Source organism: Alosa alosa, chromosome 14 (genome assembly GCF_017589495.1).
Source record: "Alosa alosa isolate M-15738 ecotype Scorff River chromosome 14, AALO_Geno_1.1, whole genome shotgun sequence".
Classification (NCBI taxonomy): Eukaryota; Metazoa; Chordata; class Actinopteri; order Clupeiformes; family Clupeidae; genus Alosa; species Alosa alosa.
In genome coordinates, this window is record NC_063202.1 from 4,115,245 (window position 1) to 4,135,520 (window position 20,276).

Genomic DNA, 20,276 nt, shown 5'->3' on the forward strand with positions numbered 1-20,276 from the left:
GCATTTCTACACTAGCATCTTGGCGATGTGTGCCAAATGTGAGATAATAGCCTCTATCGCATAGCTTCTATCTTATTTCCTTATCTTAAGTGTCTCCCTCATAACACTCCGGCTCTCATGCTGTAGCACAAGCTCACTCTCTTTCAGCCTGCTCCCTGTCCTCTGCCTCTCATCAATACTACTCTATTATTTTTCCTTCCCCACCTTTTTCTCTCTCTCTTTCTCTCTCTCTCTCTCCCCCTCTCTCCCTCTGGTCTGCATTCGGTGGCCGTGGCGATGCACCACTTTAGGCCTCTGCAGTCTTGCTCATTCCAGAATCTTAAGTGTGTGTGTGTGAGAGGGGGGGTTGTCAGTGGTTGGATGGTTGGGGGATGGGTGTAGCCTAGTTCACCCCTGTATGTGTGACTCAGGTTTCCCCCCCTCTCCTGGTGATAAGCGTGCTGCTTTCCCAGCTAGCAATGTGTGTTAACATTCTCAACCACAATAGAGCTGACATTAAATAGGCTGAAATGTCCTCCTGCCCACGCGAGTCCTTGTGCTGCCTCTTGGTGTGTTCGAGGTTGTCTGATTGTGTGATCATATCCCATTGACAGTGGAATATGATGCATTGACATGTATTATGGGCCAAATACAAGCGCGCATTACGTGTCAATAGCTTTTCAGAAAATATTCTCTAAGATGACATCCATAATGAGTATTTTAGCTTGAGTGGGGTTGCTTGAAGCGGGGTTGTTTCTTCTCTACCTGCTGGACTGCTTTTCAGGGTATTTCATGAAAGGTGTTATACGGTTTGCATGATGTGTTGCTCACATCACGCATTGGCTTATAACATGTAGTATAGTATTTTATGTGCCCATAGAGTTTGCTAAGAGTTTTGCTGTAACCCAATGCATATGGTGTCAACATAAAAGGTATTAGCACGTAGCACATAGCAACACTATGCACATACAGCTAGCCTAGCTTTAGCAATGTACAAGCACATCTTGGTCACGGTGACGTAATGTATTACGTTATGAACAGATGCAGCTCTCTGTAGTTGTGTTATGTTTATGCAGTTTAGTGTTGTGCATAGATTCTCTTATTTATTGTAGTGTTGTTGATGTATTATTTTTTCACTTTGATTCTAGTAGTATATTCCTTTTGCATTGATCATGCACCACTGCCTGTGTGGTGTTGGTTTGAATATTTTTAATGTCATTATCTTGAGAATAGATACAAAATTGATTGTTGCACTTTGTGTGGGTGCATTATAGTATAAGACTAAGCTAAGACTAGTATTTCTTTGAAGGGTTACTGTGCACTGTGCTGTAACATCCTGGGTTATGGTGCTGATGTGTCTTATTGGGTTGGCTCCTTTATAAGAAGGCAGTCCTTAATGAGACACACGTCTCAGATTAAGGCCAATGTTTGAATTTCTTGGAATGTTGCTCTTCTCCCCTGTGCCGTCCAGAGCACTGGTTACCTTGACAACTGGAGAGTGTTGGGTGTTTGGAAAGCGGGAGCTCAGCACGGCTGTGCTGTTGAACAAACACTGCTGGAAAGTGTGTCATGAGTGGGGCAGATTCTCAATGCAAGCAGAGCCAGAGAGCTAGCCATCGCTCGTATCTCCCCTTCCCGGTTCCTTTCTCCCACACCATCTGCCCATCTGCCCACCCCGTAGAGCTGGGTATTGGCAAGAATCTGGCGATGCCATGCATATCACCATACATGGGTTACGATTATTGCAATATATTTGAATACTGTGCGAAAGGTGATACACTACCGGTCAAACGTTAGGGTTCACATAGACATTTATATTCCACTCTATTATAGACCGGCTTAGATCAGTTGCATTGTTTTTTTAATCGGGGCAGCAGTTCTCAGATTGCATTATGTGCTTACATAATTGCAAAACGGTTCTCCAATGTTTTCTCAGTTAGCCTTTTAAAATGATTTCAGGTTAGTAAACAGAATGTGCCTTTGGAACATTGGATTGGTTGCTGATAATGGGCATTATTTTTACAACAGTCGAGATTGCAATTATGCAAGCATTACATTGTAAGTCTAATTTTAGAAAAACTTATCATATTTAGGGTTGTCAATCGATTAAAAAATTAATCTAATTAATTACATACTCTGTGATTAATTAATCTAAATTAATCGCATATATAATTTTTGCTGTGAAAGTATTTTAAATATTTAAATTCAAATGAATCATTGAATCAACATTAGTGACATTAAAGTTCAAAAACTCTTTTATTATTATTTTCACTGTTCAAATAATGGCCATAATAATCCATGATATGACCTAATATGCTGAGGAAATAAATTCAACAGTGCTTCGGGAAGTTTTTTTTTTACATACAAGGCATTTCAGGCCACAGATATAACCTAGGGGACACAATGAAAGTAAATTAACACTCCCCTCAATGTCAACACTTATTTCTTTGCATTGATGTGCGACTATAGAGTTGATGAACTCCGGTGATATGCAAATTCCTTGCTGCAGACATTGCAGAGGGCTTTATTATCAACACTTTATTTTTTATGAACACCATCAGGCCATTTTTTAAAAGTAAATGTTCCAATCAATGATCCAGGCAGCACGTTTTCTTCTCTCTCCTTCATTTTACAGTCTAATTTTTACTGACTAGAATGGCTCGGGGTCAAAGGTCATACTGAATCGATTAATCTGCACTAATTTTTTTAATCAGTTATTTTTTCTCAAATTAATTAATCGAAATGAATCAGTTATTTTGACAGCCCTAATCATATTTTCTCTCTTTCTGTTATCCTGTCAACAGTATACACCACTCCCCCATGCCTCCCTCCTGTTTTCTCTCTCTCTCTCCACTCACTCTTTTTCTCTCACTCACTCTCTCATTTGCTCCCCCCTCTCCCTCCCCTCCTCCTGCTCTTGCACTCTGTTTGGCGGTGCAGTGTCCAGATGGACAGATCTTGTCCTACAGTGGCCCTGTGCTGATGCTGTGTCTGCTTGCCCCACACACACACACACACACACTCCCAGGGGCCTGGGGGGCTTGTGGCCACGGTGCAGACGCCTGATCTGGCCTGCCACCCGGGCTAATGCCTGTGCCATCTGCCCCCGTCCTCCTCTCTGGGTCGGGATTGAGGCTGTCGACCGCTCAGACAGACCAGGTTGTGGATTTTCAAAACCGATGCGTGGATCCTGTGGAAGATAGATGTAGGGCAGTGTTATTCTGATCTCATGTAGCAGAACTATTATGCATTCGCCACCTTTTTCTGCATCACCACAGTTCATCTCAGTCCTAAAAAGTGAACGATCTCTGCGTTTCTAGTTTATTCCCCTCTTCTCTGGTTGCATCTTTCAGACATTTTCGTCCTCACTGCAGACCCCAACACTGTCTCTCTCTGCACACTGTTGTACTCAACAGCAAGCAGATGCATGCCTGCAGAGAGTGGCTTGGCTTTGGCCAGTGGCAGCCGGACTGCGGGGTCAGAGCCACGTGGTGCGGAGTGCCCCCTGGCTCTGTTCGGAGGCCTTTTTTAATATGCCTGAGTGCGACGTGCGCTGGCTTGGCATACACCCTGCAGAAGGCAGCCTGATCAATAATGTAGATGTTTTTGAAGAGGAGCACAGAGCAGCAGCAAAAGCTAGCTCTCTCTCTCTCTCTCTCTCTCCATCTCTCTCCATCTCTCCCCTTTGCATCTCTCTCTCTCACACTCATACACACTTGCTTGGAGCCGACACACACACTGTTCCCCGCCCAGTGTCGGGTTGCTCTCTGGTGAGCTGAGCAGATTGGATGGTTGAATAGAATTTGCTTCAGTAAGATATTACAATAAGCCCGAGCGTCACTGCTGTTGCTAGCGCTGCTGTTGTTGCTAGCGCTGCTGTTGCCGCTGCCCCTGCAGCCGCTGCTGATACTTGATGCCTGAAACGCAGCAGCCTGGACTCTGGTTTCTGTCACATGAAGCCACCGCCTCGCCAACTTGTTTTAATTTGTGTGTGTGTATTCATCTCTGCTGAGCTTTTAGGCTACTGCAAAGACGATGAAATGTAGCAAAAGCTTAATAGCTGAAGCTGACTAAAATTGACACAAGTCTATGCTAGCCATATGTGTGTTACTTAGTGCCCGGTGTGTGTTTGGGTCATCGTTTTTGTTAGTGCTGGTGATATTTTTTTGTCATAAAGGCAGTTAAAGGCACATTTATTTATGTATTTATTTATTGCACTCATCTGGTGCATTTAGACAGTGACGAAATGTCTTGGTGTGTCTTTAGCAGGAGAGAAGAGGCTATGTGTGTGAGGGTGAAAGATGAGGAGAGGGAGGGAGGACGTTGGGGGAGAGAGGGAGCAGGGGGTGGGGTAGGGTGGCCTGGGGTGTCGGCTCCATCTCCTACCCCAGCTCCAGCGGCCTGATTTCCCAGATAACTGGAGCTGGCTGCTGGATGGTGGAAATGGTGGTGCTTCCTGTAATCCGCTGCCCTGGGGAGCAGTGGAGAGAGAGAGGGGGGAGGAAAAAAACAAAAAGGGAAAAACAGAAAAAAGAAAAACAGAAAAAAGGAGAGAAATGAAGGGAGAGAGCCAGTGTACAAGAGAGTGAGGCAGGCGGGATAAAGGATGGCTGTGCCCTCGGGCGAGCATTAGAGTGCTGGTCTCCTCCTTGATCCCACAGTGCCCTCGGGCGAGCATTAGAGTGCTGGTCTCCTCCTTGATCCCACAGTGCCCGGTGATGCATTAGAGTGCTGGTCTCCTCCTTGATCCCACAGTGCCCTCGGGCGAGCATTAGAGTGCTGGTCTCCTCCTTGATCCCACAGTGCCCTCGGGCGATGCATTAGAGTGCTGGTCTCCTCCTTAATCCCGCGATGCCCCACACAGTGTCCGCAGTCCCAGTGTGCACAAAAGCTATGGGTTCCACTTGGGCCGCAAAACACAGAGAGAGCGCACACACAGCGCTGCATATACAAGCTGGACTGCCCAGAAACAACAACACACACACACACAGCACTGCTGGACTGCCCTGAAACAACAACAACACACACACACCAGCCTGGGCCTCTGTTTACTTTACGTCCTCATTCAGCCACGTTAGGACCAGACCAAACATACGCGCGCACACACAAACACACACATGCACACAAACACACACGCACACACACACACACACACAATGGATAGCAGGATTTTATAGAATGACATTTGGGCACAAATAGTCAATTTGGCAGAAATGCTTTGTCTTGGCATCGTGGCCACTGAGCCATAATCATCAATTCATTAACCTGCTACTGTGAAATATGACACTGTCATTATTGTATAACCAGCTCTGTCCAGTACTTCTGTTTAATTTTTGGATTCTCCATCTTAGGACTGACATGCATTGGCTAAACATTATGATGGTTTTAGTGGTTGACGGTTGCTTGCGTTGCAGCCTGTATTACTGGATAATTGTTGCGAAACGTCACCATTAGGGTGGTCCTTTAATGGGGTAAAAAATATATTTTTTGGAAATGTTCAACTCTCACCCCCTAAATGTGTTAGGATGTCAATAAAAACACACTGTGCACAATTTTTAATTGTTCCTACAATATCTAGAGGTAGCTCAAGGCCTTTGAATATTTCCGGAATTGCTAATTTTTGCAGAAATTGTACCATTTAAGAACGCACAACAAAATAAAATGCAATATTATTTGTTGGTCAGACTATATAATAAGGAGAATAGCAATAATAAACAATGTCAATTAAATCAATAACCTAATGAAATAAACAATGAAAATGAGGGGGAAAAAAGCAATAATAAACAATAATGTCTATTCAATCAATAATATAAAAACTATAACATGGTAAGACTACATTAAAGAGAATATCAATAGTACACAACAATGTCAAATTAATCAACAGCCTAATGAAAATAAAACAATATTTTACAAACCATAATGCATAAAAAGCGCTTAAAGAACTAAGTGCATGTTTAACAGATATGCCTTTAGACCCCTCTTACTGTAAATGACCCAAAACTATCACAGGAACGGAGAGCACTGGGCAACTCATTCCACCAACATGGAACCACTGAGGAAAAGAGTCTTTGACCTGGCATTTATGACTGGTCGACGCAACAGACACTCATCAGAAGACCGCAGTGGGCGGTTGAGGATGTATATCTTGATCATTGAATTAAAATAACAAGGAGCAGATCCTGTCAGTGTCCAAGGCCAAAAGAGAAAGCGAGAGATTTAAATTGTATCATCATATTGTACAGTTGTACACCCTGAGTCCACCCTTTCATGAAGTTTTTTTCAATGTTTGATGGTAATATTACAACAAACACAAAACCTGCTTCTTGGAGGGAAACTTTGTTCCCGTTATTTCAGTCTCTTCTGATCCAAGTAACCATATAGCGGATTTGCTTCATGTTGCTTCAGCCATTGTCTCTGTATATTGTCTATTGTGCTTCATTCACATTGATGCTTTGAAAGACATATCACAACTAAAACAGGAGGTGCTATGAATTGCTCACAACAGCACATTATTGGGAAATACCGGAATCAGCAGATGAGATTAGCAAATCAGCATTGCAAATTTAAATGGACAATATGGAATTCCCATTTCAATGTGGTCACCAATAGTCAATACACATTGTTATTGACTGCATTGGTCAAATAAGTCCATTGCTGCCATAAGCATATATTATTAAACAATTATACATGCTAGCACAATGTATCACATAATACGTGAAAAAATCCTGAATATGCACACTGCACAGTATGTGTTAAACTTTAAAGGTCTTGAGCAACCTCTAAATATTGATTAATATTGATAAAACTTTGCCCAATTATTTTTTTTGGTGGGGTGAGAGCATGAACTTTCAGAAGTTGAAAAATAAGGACCACCCTAGTCACCATAAAGCTGCGGTTACAAAAGCTCCGGAATGCAGGTGGAATTCTTCAATGATCTCGCTGGCTTACTTGCAGCCAAAACAAGCACAGCTGTAGCTGGTAGTTTGGGCAACTCTCTCATTAGAAACAACATTTAATGGCGTGGTTAGAAGTTTTGTTTGACTGATGGTTTCCTGATTGTGTTTTGCTCAAGAATGCACTTTGCCTAGTGGCATATTTGAAACTGGTTCCCTGCTGCCATTTTGACCTATGAAGGACGCACGGACACAACACGATTGCATCGTGTTCTTGACTTTAAAAGTGGTGTCCTTCCTCCCTGCATCGAAGCTCATGTTTGGAGAGCCCAGTTTGAATGAACTCAGGGCCAGAAGAGGCTTGTGGCTGTTGGCCTGGCCTGTCCTGTCCTGTCCTCGGGCTCATCCCGTTGAGGTAGAGAGAGATGTGCTGTGGCCTGCAGGCCCTCTAAGCCCAGGCCTGAAGCTCTCGGCCCAAACCCCAGTGCGGCAACGCTTCCCTTGCGCAGAGGCTGCAGCTCATTCCTCATGTCAGTTGTAACACGATAGTCAGGAGTGGAAAATATGAAGTGGTCACTTTCATCTCTCTTTCCTGAGCTCTTTTTATGTTTTCCTGTATAGCCTCCGTCTCTCTCTCTTTTTTTTCTCTCTCTCTCTCTCTCTCTCTCTCTCTCAACTGGTATATTTTTCTCGTCTCACAGTGTCATGATTTTTTGTGTTTTCCTCGTTTATAATTGCTTTTAAGTAGGGGTGTGTGTGTGTGTTAAGCTCAAGATGCAATTGCTGAAATACATACTGGTTCAGGCATGCTGGTGTTTTAGGTCAGATCACCTGTCAACCTGATTAGCCTATATCAACTTGCTAAAGCATGTGTGATGAGCATGTGTTCTGCGGGGTTGCTGTTTGCGTGCTGTTGCTGAGTCAAACCTCATCATGCTTGATGGCTATGTTCAGATGAGCTCGTCAGAATCCCATCCCCCTCTCATACTGCACACACACACACACACACGCACACACACACACACACACACACACACACACACACACACACACACACACACACATGCACATCTCAGCCCGACCGCCGGCCGTGACCGCTCCATCACTAGGGGCCTCTGCCATCGCTGCACCTGCCTGGCCCCATGTCCCCATGTCCCCATGAGGCTGAAAGCGTAGGCCTGGACCTTGGAACAGACGAAAACGCTAGCCCCAAGGAGAGTAGGCACAGCCGCATTGAGCCAGTTCTAGGGTGACTTGTCCTTATCAGACTAAAGGAGGCAGTTCTTCACCATTTCTCTTGGTTTGGGGAATCTATGGGAAGTCTGGGTTGCATTTATGACTGGCAAGGTTCTCTTGGTTTGGGGAATCTATGGGAAGTCTGGGTTGCTTTTATGACTGGCAAGGTTCTCTTGGTTTGGGGAATCTATGGGAAGTCTGGGTTGCTTTTATGACTGGCAAGGTTCTCTTGGTTTGGGGAATCTATGGGAAGTCTGGGTTGCTTTTATGACTGGCAAGGTTCTCTTGGTTTGGGGAATCTATGGGAAGTCTGGGTTGCATTTATGACTGGCAAGGTTCTCTTGGTTTGGGAATCTATGGGAAGTCTGGGTTGCTTTTATGACTGGCAAGGTTCTCTTGGTTTGGGGAATCATGGGAAGTCTGGGTTGCAGCAATGACTGGCAAGGTTCTTGCAAAGGGGAATCTATTCTGTGCATTTATGACACAGTCTTGCTTTATTCTCTTGCTCAATGCTCTCCTGGCAAGGTTTGAGCTCTCTCTCTCTCTCTCTCTCTCTCTCTCTCTCTCTCTCTCTCTCTCTCTCTCTCTCTCTCTCTCTCTCTCTCTCTCTCTCTCTCTCTCTCTCTCTCTCTCTCTGATGTGGTGTGGTGATTTAAGAGCCAGTTTGGTGCCCATTTCCCCACGTCGTAAATGTAGAGGTCAACAGCACTCATCCCATACAAACAGTCTCTCTCTTTGACTAGGTAGGAAGAGAGGGCCCTGTCTCCTTGCCCCTTGTCTGGCTTTTGGTCACCAGGTAGTAAATTTTAAACCCCCAGTTGGCTTTGATTTTCAACAGAGTCTGTGTAGTGCTTGTGGAACATCATGCAAAGTCTGACCTACCACCCAGAGGCGTGCATGTGTGTTCCTGTCAGCATTGCGTTGGAAAAGGCGTCCTGTTGGTTTCGGTGACGCCCCCGGTCAGTGGCCAGTATGACTCATGATGTCCATCTCTGGTTGTTTGGGGATAGTCGTTTTTGTGCTGTGCTGTGAGCATGGAAGCTTGTCTGTGCTTCAACTTTAAGGAAGACATAAAAGTAGCCCCTCTCGGGTCCGAGAGATGAGCTGCTCCTCCACAAGTGCTACTCTGAAGGAGCTGCAGTCTTTCCCACACCAAGCTTTCCCTTTTAAGGTCACCAGAGCATAGAAACCCTTCCTGCCAGACAGACAGGGTTCCACAGAGATAATAGGTTATTTTTTTTTTTTTTATCATACACAGTGGCAATTGCAATTGAAGAAGTTAACTCTAACTCTCAAAATTGGCTCCCTTTCCGTTGGATTTGGCTCTCATTTAGTTGCAAGTGCGGAAATGAGAAATTCCTATTGGCTGTTTGACTTTTTATTTTCATAATTGAGTGCTTGTATTCAGACCAAAAAGATAAAGACCCAGTCACAACTGTCACAGTGTGTGTCTGTCTGTCTTCCTGCCTATCTGTCTGTTTGTGTGTGAAGGCTGGTGTGTGTGTGTGTGTGTGTGTGTGTGTGTGTGTGTGTGTGTGTGTGTGTGTGTGGGGGCATGCATGCACTCTCTGTGTGGTCAGGGGATTTTCTCAGTAAGATTATAGGGATGTTTTCAAGTCCCATTAGGAGGCCAGTGACTCTCAGTTGTGGATTAGTCCAATCTGGTGCATCCCCTGCTGGGAGAACCCTACACGGCTCTGATCCTCCCAGACACGCCAGGCCAGCACAGCACGGCGAGCTTAGCCATTGGCCGGACACTAGCCTTAAACTGGCCTTGGCACAGAGGGCTCTCTCCACCCCAGGCCCAAGCACTGATGACACTCTAAAGACCCCCAATAGTTGAGATGTGAGAAATGTCCTCAGCCATCAGCTTTAGATTTGTTATGCTTGTGTTCGTGTTTGGTGCTCTGTGTTGGGAATGGATGTATTCCTGTGTAGAGTGTGGCTACCCGACCCGAGCCCGATGGGTCGGGTTGGGTTCGAACAAATAATTAGAAATTGTAGTCGGGTTCGGTCCGGGTTCGGACACATGGGGGCGATATGCATTGGAAGCTTTACATTTAAAATTCCTTATTATGTTGGGTAACCAACAGGTCTGCTTTACATGATGCAAATGTTTGTTTTTTGAGAATAAAGTAAAATGTAAAAAAGACCTAATAGCTTTCTTCCTGTGTGCAAGATTTGGTTATCGTGACAACGCATTTCAGGCATGCAGCCTGAAATGCACACGCGTTGTCACGACTACATAAACAAATGGTTATGCACATATGCACATAAGCACAGTCTTGGGTGACGTTAAATCATGATCATGAGATTTTAAGATTATTTGCGTTGCATACTGTGGTAAAGACATAGGCTACCGGTAGGCTATAAGGTCGTCTCGTTCAACTGGATGAGGATTTCCTCGAGTTGCACCAATTAACGTCGATGCTGCATATCAGTGACAGAGGCACTGTAGTTTCAAAGACTGTTGCAGTTCTTTTCACGACTTTTCGTCAATGGTAAGACAAGAATTCTATTTCAATAGGCTATGCTTGCTTGGGCCTCTTGTGTTAATGTGCTGTGTGTGACCTGCGTGCGTGCCGCGCCATCTGATTCTGTAGACAATTTGTTGTGTGTTCTGTTTAATGGGCTAAAAAGACAGGCTATCCACAAACGTGAACGTTTAATCACTAGCATGGGAATAACTGAGGCATCATCTGCGTCGGGCTCGGGTCGGACATAAAAATGAAAATGCCTGTCGGGTTCGGACGTAACTCTGTCGGACGCGGGCCAAGTTCGGACAGAAATTTGCGGCCCGATCCGCACTCTATTCCTGTGGCAAGCAGACGGTATAAAGTCTCTTCTCTCTCTTTTGGTGGCTTTTAAAGGGATACTCCACCATTTGGGGAAATACACTCATTTTCCACCTCACCTTGAGTTAAACAATTGAGTTTTACCTTTCCCCAGTTCATCCAGCCGTTCTCTGAGTCTGACAGTAACATTTTTAGCTCCAGCTCATTGAATCAGATTATAGCAGAGATGCTAACGGTCTAATCTGATTCAATGAGCTGGAGCTAAAAGTGCTACTGTCAGACTCCGAGAACGGCTGGATGAACTGGGGAAAAGGTAAAACTAAATTGTTTAACTCGAGGGGAGGTGGAAAATGAGTGTATTCCCCCAAATGGTGGAGTATCGCTTTAAAGGTAATAGTTTGATTAGTTTTACAGGCAACATCTTTTGACGTCGGAGGCAGAGAGTCTCATGTTATTCCTAACCAGCTGAGTAACGTAGTTGATCCCACCCCAGCTCAGCAGGTCTTAGAGACTGCACTGACTGACTGACTGACTGACTGCCGTCTCCAGAGTCACCTGAGGCTTCTCAATGAGCTAATCAAGCTGTGGAGGAGAAATCCGTGCAGGGGCGTAATTGAGTTTAAACATCTCAGTTAAATAAAGGATCAATTTGTGTTAATTATTCAGTGCTAAATTTGCTCGATTCATTTCCTCTAGGTGAGGCATAGTTTAGAGCATGACACGAAGGCTACTCACCCCACTTTGCTTGCTGACCAGTCGGGTGTATAGAGCAAAGATTCTAGAACAGCTCTGTTCTAGAGGTATAGAGTATCTCCGACTGCTTTTGTTTTTGTTTGTTTTTACTCTTGGAGATTTGAGAGCACCTCTTGCTGCAGGATAAGAAGTGCTCTCTTGGGGAGGGGGAAAGTAGGCTGGAAGATCAACAGGAATGCAGCGCGCGCGTCCCAGCTGCAGATATCTGAACTCTGAACGCCTGCTCCACTTGGCTCGCAAGACCCTGATAACCTCCCTCCAGCCATTAACTCTAGGGTTGTGTTTGTGTAGGCACGTTTTCTCAACTCAGATGGGGGTTGTCTTTTGAAAGACGGGGATTCAGGTACTTTAGCTGCAAGCATTTCATTATGGCCTCCCTTCCTGTGTTTCCTGCCTCGCTTGGCTGGTCCTAAGCCTGTGAGCGGGAATAGGAGAGTTAGCTAACCAAGCAGCCAAACTTGTGCTTTAACCCCCAACAGCCTCAATGGGATGGGGAAAGGTGATACCCTATGCCAGATCACTTTAGGAATGTGAAACTCCAGCATCTGGAAGCAAAACTAATCCTCCTCTTTTTGTCTCTCTCTCTCTCTCTCTCTCTCTCTCTCTCTCTCTCTCTCTCTCTCTCTCTCTCTCTCTCTCTCTCTCTCTTTCTCTCTCTCTCTCTTGTTTTTCTCCTGCAGGATTCCTTGGACTTCACCTCTGCAGTCGAGTGATTTTATCTGGATTTTAACCTTTCCCCCTCTGAAGACGACCATGGAATCGGTAAATATTCTAAACCTCTTTGTCCTGTTTGAGGCCAAAGCTGCCCTGAAGACAGTTGCTGGCAGACCTCATCTTGTAGAGCTACAGCCGTTGCAAGTGCTACTTCCTGGTTTGCAAGTTTCTGTTTACGCTGTTTGTCTCTAGGTGTTCAGCTGTAGTGGTTTCTCCTACTCTTTGTTATTATTGTTCTATAGTTATTGAACTTGTAGGTTTAGGATCACTGGGTTTGATCTTTTCTTTCTGTAGCTCATCTGGTTGTAAGCTAGTTTGTTCGCTGTTGTCTCTGGTGTTTGGTTAGGTGTGCAGTCTCTCTCAACTGGCTGAAAGGGCGTGTGGGTGGCAGGAATGCTATCTCTCTCTCGCCAGGCGCGGAGTTCCAACGCGAACCTGTCTGCTTGCTCTGCTGGGCCTTGTTGGTGTGGGGCAGTACACTCTGCCATCCCCCCACCGCTGCAGTCATAACATAGACTTCCTGTTTGTGATGTTTGTCAGCCGTCACACCTTTTATAGTCTGCCGTGGAAGTAGTATAAAGGGGCGTAGCTTGATTGTGTTCTCTCTCTTCCCATGGTGTTGTGTGGAGGAGAGAAGATGAGAGGTAGTAGTGGGAGAGACCGAGGGCGAGGACTAAGTGGCTGGCGGTGGCTGTGCTAGTACCAACAGGCCGCTGTAAAGCCTGCTCTGGGCTCTGGTATGCATGCATTAAAGAGCAGGGCTTAGTGCGTGCCGGGGCCCAGCCTTCCTGTCCTTTTGTTGGAGGCTTTTTCTGTGTTTTAGCCACTGTGTGTGTGTGTGTGTGTGTGTGTGTGTGTGTACGGGTACGTCTGCTTGTTTGTGCGTCGGTGTGTGTGTGGCAGACAAAATGTGATGGGGTGGGAGAAGTGGGTCACTGCTCAAAGAGAGCGAGCAAGTGAGGGAGCATGAGAGAGAGGGAGGGGGAGGGAGGGAGAGAGAGAGGGAGGGAGGGAGAGAGGGAGGGAGGGAGGGAGGGAGGGAGAGAGAGAGCGCTGCCTTTCTAATGAAGAGTCTCTCTCCTGCATGCTGCTCATGTGACTCTGGTGCTCCTTCATCAGTAAGCAGCAGCAGCAACAGTGAGGTCCCACGTGTTCATTTCATAGATGACTGCTAACCTCCTCCCCCACACACACACACACACACACACACACACACACACACACACACACACACACACTGCCCTTCCATGTACACACTGCTCCTCCATGTTAGCTCACTGCAGCAGCTCTTTTTCCAGGGCTTGCTGGAACGCTTCCAGAAGCAGCCATGTAATCCGGGGGCAGCAGAACGTGCCGAGCTGAAACACTCTAAAGCCCGGATGGGCCGTGGCGTCATGTGTTTTTATCCAGGCCTCTGAAATGGATTACTGCAATCTTTTTAGTCACCAATTGGGAATTCGGTTGATTTGCAGTTGCCTTTTGGCAGGAATTCACAACAAACATGGCCTCAAAATGCCATTTTCGCACCTGATAAAAAAAAAAGTCCTTTCGCTGTATTTGACAGCCCTTTGAAGGTTTGCTTATTTGAACGCAAATCAGTTGATGCTGCAGTTGAGGTGCTAGAGGATGATATCCACAGAACCCTTGTTTGGATGGTTAGCTTAGCAAGCAGGCTAGCTAGCTGAGTCTGGCTGTATTTGGGCTGCTGAGTTGGCCAGCTGGCCAAGTCCCATGATGATTTATTTTTTTACCGGCTTACACAATAGTATTTCCTGTCGCACTGGAATGCCGGTGGCAACAACGCGTAGTCGGCCAATGTTAGATTTCTGATCATTATGTCAGAGAGGCTGGAGAGGCCCCCCTCTTCATTTTCAGCCCTCGCCTGCTCTCTCTCTCTCTCTCTCTCTCTCTCTCTCTCTCTCTCTCTCTCTCTCTCTCTCTCTCTCTCTCTCTCTCTCTCTCTCTCTCTCTCTCTCTCCTCTCTCTGCTTTCTTCTCCTCTCCTGCCACTCTCTTTTTCCATTTCTTCTTCTCCTCCTCCTCTTCCTTCTCCATATTGTGTCCCTGAGGATCGCTGTAGCAATGGGCGCAGGCGCTTTTTACCTCCTGAAATCAGACCCATATCTGCTTACCGTCAGTGGAAACCAAGGAGACTGATCACAAAGCTCATTACGCCGGCAGGGCTGTGCATTTCTATTTTCCCTCTCCCTCTTTCTCTCTCTCTCTCCCCTCTCTCTCCCTCCCTCTCCCTCCCTCACTTCTCCTCATGTGATGCCAGTCACATGGTTTCCAGGCACCCAGTACAGTAAATCAGAGGCAGATTTTATTTTTACTCCGCTGCTCTCCTCAGCTCTGCTCTGCATTGCTGTGTGTGTGTGTGTGTGTGTGCGTGCATGTAGCTGATGGTGAGCAGAGGCCTTATGAGGGCCCCACTCGCTCTCATTTAGAAGAGTTTCCTCCTTTTTCTTTGCCCCTTCTTTGAATTTCTTATCTCTCTCTCTCTCTCTCACTCTCTCTCTCTGTCTGTCACTCTCTCGGTCTGGTGTGGTGTGTGTGTGTTGTGCTGTGCAGTGCAGCTCTGTGCTGTTGATGGGATGTACAGTGTTCTGCGCCTGCTGCGAGTTTGTGTAGATGAAAGCAGCCTCTCTCCCTGTGACTGCTCTGTGCTGTACACCACCTCCCCTTAACTCATTACCACCATCTCACTCTTAGCCTTCCCCTCTCTCTCTCTCTCTCTCTCTCTCTCTCTCTCTCTCTCTCTCTCTCTCTCTCTCTCTCTCTCTCTCTCTCTCTCTCTCTCTCTCTCTCTCTTGCTCTCTCCATCCCTCCCTCTGCCCTTTTCTGAAGCAGACCCAGGGCCTTCAGTGGGATTAGTCTGCAGTGCTGCTAAAGGGGTGGGGAAGAGGGGCCCCTGCCAGTCACATTACATAACTCTCCTAGCCCCGGCCTGAGACAACTATAGGGGCTTTGTTCCCCCAATCTCTGGCTCGGCCTCTCCTCCTCCCCCCTTCAATCCAGCCTCCCCTCCTGGTCAGCCACATGCTAGAGCTCAATTGAAAGAGTCTGTGTGCTCCACAAACAGGGCCGGCTCTGTGGCAAAAAGAGAGAGAGAGAGAGAGAAGGCAGAAGCCTCGCATCATTACCCTGCAAAATGGCATCGCACTCATATCTCCTGTTCAGGAATGTGGGGCTGGTTGAGTGGGGGAAAGAGTGGGAACAGTGTGTGTGTGTGTGTGTGTGTGTGTGTGTGTGTGTGTGTGTGTGTGTGTATGTGGAGGTGGGTTCGGGTCAGGTTGTTGTCTCTGCACGTGCACCAGCTACTAGTAGGAGAGGAGATTTTTGGGGGCTCTTTTGTCCATAATAGCATTAAGAGCAGCAGCTTGCTATGCTATAATTTGTATAAATTATCCTACTCAGAGTTTTTGTGTGTGTGTGTGTGTGGCCCATGCCTTGGCCATTCCCTGTGCTTATATAAGCAGAAAGGCCTAGTGAATGAGGAGCCTTGCTGCATAATTCAGGTGAATTGCAGGGCTGGGTGGAGGAGGAGTGGAGAAAAGCGAGGGATGAGAGGAGAAGGAGGTAAAATGGAGGCTGCGCAGTCGGGAGCCTGTTTTTGAAGTCTCAAATTATTTCTGCACTTTTTTTTTTCTTTCTCTTTTTTTTTGTAAATCCGTCTTCCTCCCCTGTTTCTTCAGTCACTCTGCTCCAAGTCATTAGGGCCCGAGCACTTAGGCTCAGTGGTTTAAGAGATAGTCTGAGCGATCCAAGAGAGTGATGTCATGGCTCCATTCATCATGCTGGATAGCTATTGGCTGCTTTTAAAACTTTCTTATTTTCTTTTTAAAGCCTCAGCATTTGTGTGGAGGAATATTCCACTTACTGCTGTTTTGCTATATTTTTTTTTTCCAAGAAGGTACAATATATGACAAGGCCATTTTTAGGGATTAGTGTCGTTTTTCTTGACAAGTGAGTAAAGAAAGCCGCTAAGTCTCCTCCATAGCCTCAGCAACCCTCTCAGCCTTAGCATAGGATACAGACAAACACAGATTGATCATGGCCCGCATCACCATCTATTTATTATCCACCTCAACCTGTGTCCCATATTCTACCCTTATTATTCAGAAAGGCAGTACAGCACCCGCACCAGATGATAGATAAAATCCCAGTCAAGTGAGAAGTGGTTGGACGTCTTTCGTATCGTGCTCTCCAGGTGGTGTTTGGAAAGTACCTGTGGCAGGAGGTTTTGAGATTAGGCTTCATGGTCACCGCAGACTGCAGAAGAAGTGGATGTGTCCACCTGGCTTGGCTATACACTGGGTTTATTTCAGGGAACTGCTGCTGTTGAGCAAACTTGAAATGGTGTGGAGAGTGAATGTTGTGCCTGAAAACTGTCAGCAAACTATGAAACCATGGTAAGCCTTGATCTGTAGTTTGGCACTGTCTATGCCCAGAAAAACCTTCTGCTCCGAAGCTCATCACTCCTGTCTGAAAGCTGCCATTCCTTCAGCTCAGCTGGTGTGTTAGCCACTGTTTTCTGCGGCTCCTGCGGCTGATTTTTGTGATTTTCCCATCGTTGCTGTAAAAGTGATGGCTCTGAAAAGGGTCTCGCAGGACTAATGACGTGGGCTGGCCTATGCAAGCGAAGGCCCCTCTAATGGAGGGTACCATTAGCTCCCATGTCATGGCCAGCTGAGCCTTGGCTTCAGCTAGAGTAGAGAGGACTGAGGCAGCTGGAGAAAGGAACAGAAAATGGTAGAGGCTCAGAGGAGGGAGGGAGGGACTGAGCAGGAGCAAACGAATGAGCAAGCGAGAGAAGGAGAGGGAGAGAGGGAGCGAGAGATCCACCTCATCGGAATGAGTCATTGGGAGGTCAAGGCTCCGCCATTGAAATGGCTGTGAAGGCCAGCGGGACAGCGCGGGGGCGTGTTTCATGCAAGCGTGTAGGTGTGAGAGGGAGAGAGACGAGAAAAGATAAATACCTTTAGCTCCACGACAACAAACCCAGAGAGACAGAGGCAGTGAGAGAGAGAGAGTGAAAGAGAGAGTGAAAGAGAGAAGGGTAAGGTATTCGAAGCGCGTTGAATGCATGTTTTATTTCTTTATCTCCTTGCCCAAGCGTATAGCGAGCATGTATTGGCTCGTTAATGAGGAGACTGAAGAGATGGCTGGAGGGAAGAATGTGTCCTCAAGAGGAGCGCTGAGGAGAGGAGCTGAGCGGGCGCTCCGTTTGGACCGAGGAGAGGAGCTGAGCGGGCGCTCCGTTTGGACCGAGGAGAAGCCGGGGGTGGACGGGGCTCTGGTTGCGCCCGGCCGGCACTCGTCCATCTCTTCCATCTCCATCCCAGCCACCCCCTCAGAACACACACATGCAAAAAACACATGTGCCTGGAATACATACGGTCCCGCTAAAATAAACACAATGTGCACATTAGCCGTCTCTTTCTCTCTCTCTCTTTCTCTCTCTCGCTCTGTCTCTTTTTCTTTCTTTCTTACTTTCTTTCTTTCTTTCTCTGTCTCTTTCTTTCTGTATTTCTCTCTCTCTCTCTCTCTCTCTCTCTCTCTCTCAAGCGTGCATACACGCATATATACGCAGCAGGCAGAAAGTGGTCTCTGTGTTGTTTCTAGATAGTCGGCACAGCAGAAAGGTAGGAGGATTTTGTACAGCGTGTCTCGCTGCGGAGGCGTGAGTTGCCCAGGCTCAGGCGGGGGAAGAGCGAGGGAGCGAGCGACCGGGAGAGAGGGAGAGACGGGCGAGATTGTTTTGAAAGTCCTGCTCCCACTCCAGCGAGCCAAGTTCCCATCACGGGGTCATTCGCTCGCACAGTCTGTGTTTGGGACTCCAGTCTAAATTTGGATCTGCTCCTCCAAGGCTTTGGCCCTGGCGGCGGCGCGGCGTGGAACAGCGCGAGATTGTGTCCCGGCTGCTTGTTTTTGAGCTGCACCTCCTTGCTTACCCGCCGCCTCATTGGTTGGCCACCCGTCCAAATTCTGCACGGGGTACACTGACCGGCCAATCAAAGCTTAGGGACGACCTTCCCATGACCTTGCCAGTCTATTTTCAACTAAGACTGTTGGTTTCCTGGTTGGGCCTAAAGAAAAATAAAGAGAGAAGCGGTCAACTCTTCCATTCGTTTCCTTGTGTTTCTCTCTCTCACTCTCACAATTAAATCCTTCGTAAATAAAATGATTATTTTAAAATCTTTCATATGTTTGGTCTCGCAAGCTCATTTTTCTGAAACTGTTTTGGCTGATGCTGTGGGGGCTAGGGGTTTTCAGTCGCTGGGTCTGCTGCCTAGATGCTTTGCAGACTGTGCTGCTACAGTTAGTGGTTTCCATCTGGATTTTGACATTTTGTGATAAGCCTTGAAACATTCTCCACTCTACACCCCCCCCCCCCCCCCACACACACACACACATGCTAACTAACACAATCCCCTCCATGATTTTTCACTTCTTATATTTTCATCTGTCGCTTAGACTCCATTTGCTCTCATGAGTCATTAATGGCGGTGTTACACTTTTGGTAGGTTCCTCCCCAAGATTATTTTCCCCCTAGGATATTCAATTTAATGGACAACTAATACCAAAATAGATTCTTCCCCTTCCTGCACTTCTTTCTTTTTCTTTCTCTCTCTCTCTCTCTCTCTCTCTCTCTCTTCCTCAAATTCAAAATTTGAAAGTGCGTTATTGGCATAGTAAATAGGCCAAAGCAGTCATCACATTTAGGACGAGACTCTCTCCCTCCCTCCTCCTCCTTCATGTTTGAGCAATGGGCTCTGCTCTGGGTGTGTGTTCCCCTGGCAAGCAGACAGCTGCCCGCTCCTGTGTTATGTCTGGCCCAGGATGACTGTGCTGTTTGCTGGGTGGGCTGCTGCAGATTAGAAGGTGAAGTCATGTTGAGTAGTGGGAGCAGCAGCAGCAGCAACTTCCACATGGAAGGGAGGAGGAGGAGGAGGAAAGAGGAGGAGGAGAGGGTGGAGAGGGAGGAAGAGGAGGAGGAGGAGGAGGAAGGGGATTGAGGGTTGAGAGGAGAGCTTGCCTCAGAGGGACTGCTGGCACGAGCCACCACACAGCCCGACTCGGCAACCCCCACAATGCAACATAAACAAGCCAAAGTCAAGTCACAGATCAAGAATGCTGGGATTTTGTTTTGTGTGTTATGAGGGTAGTCATCATCGAGTCTTCCTGCATGGCCCAAAATGGTTGTTGCTGGATTGTGGTGACGTCTGGATGAGAGAGCATGGCACTCCTTTCTTCCTTCTCCTCCTCCTCCTCCTCCTCCTCCTCCTCGCCCTCTGCTGAAGTTGCCGTCTCCAGTTTCTCACCATAATGGCTGCTGTAATGGGTCCTCCGTCTCTGATTGTTTGTCTCAGACAGGGGATTCTGTTTCAGGAAATGGTGCAGTTCAAATGTTTTTCCCCCTCTTCTCTGTTTTCCCCACCCACCCCCAGCGCCCCCTCACCCACACACCACACCCCTCACTATACTATGCCCAAGCTATGAAAAGCAGTGCAGAGCAGAGGAGGGAAGAGCCACGTTTCAGCAGACATTACTCTCACACTTATGTACAGGCACTCAGGCAATCGGAGGCCAAGGCTGTGTGTGTGTGTGTGTGTGTGTGTGTGTGTGTGTGTGTTGGTTGGGCTATGGTAGGTGGAGCCACACCACCACCACCACTCCAACCACCCCTTCCACCAGCAACAGCCCGAGTAGCCCCGTGACCTTGGTGTCAAGTGTCCTCTGCCTGGTAGCAAGCCAATAGCACTCCTGGGATGATATGTCCTTGCCGGGGAGCGCGAGAGAGAGGCCCAGCCAGACCGAGGGGAGGACATGTGCCTCGCTCAGCCCCTGCTCGTTCTTTGCCTCTTGTTACTGGGCCTGACCTTTCGTGTTTTCCTGCCGCCCGC

At 47.1% G+C, this 20,276-nt stretch overlaps 1 protein-coding gene across 1 annotated transcript in view; it reads left to right on the top strand.

The window, feature by feature from the left end:
• The window catches only part of ankrd11 (ankyrin repeat domain 11), a 112,972-nt gene that overhangs the window by 15,991 nt on the left and 76,705 nt on the right, over nucleotides 1–20,276 (top strand). The window contains exon 2 of the mRNA XM_048262691.1: nucleotides 12,337–12,418. The gene's annotated coding sequence lies outside the window, so the exon portion shown is untranslated. The remainder of the gene's footprint in view (nucleotides 1–12,336; nucleotides 12,419–20,276) is intronic.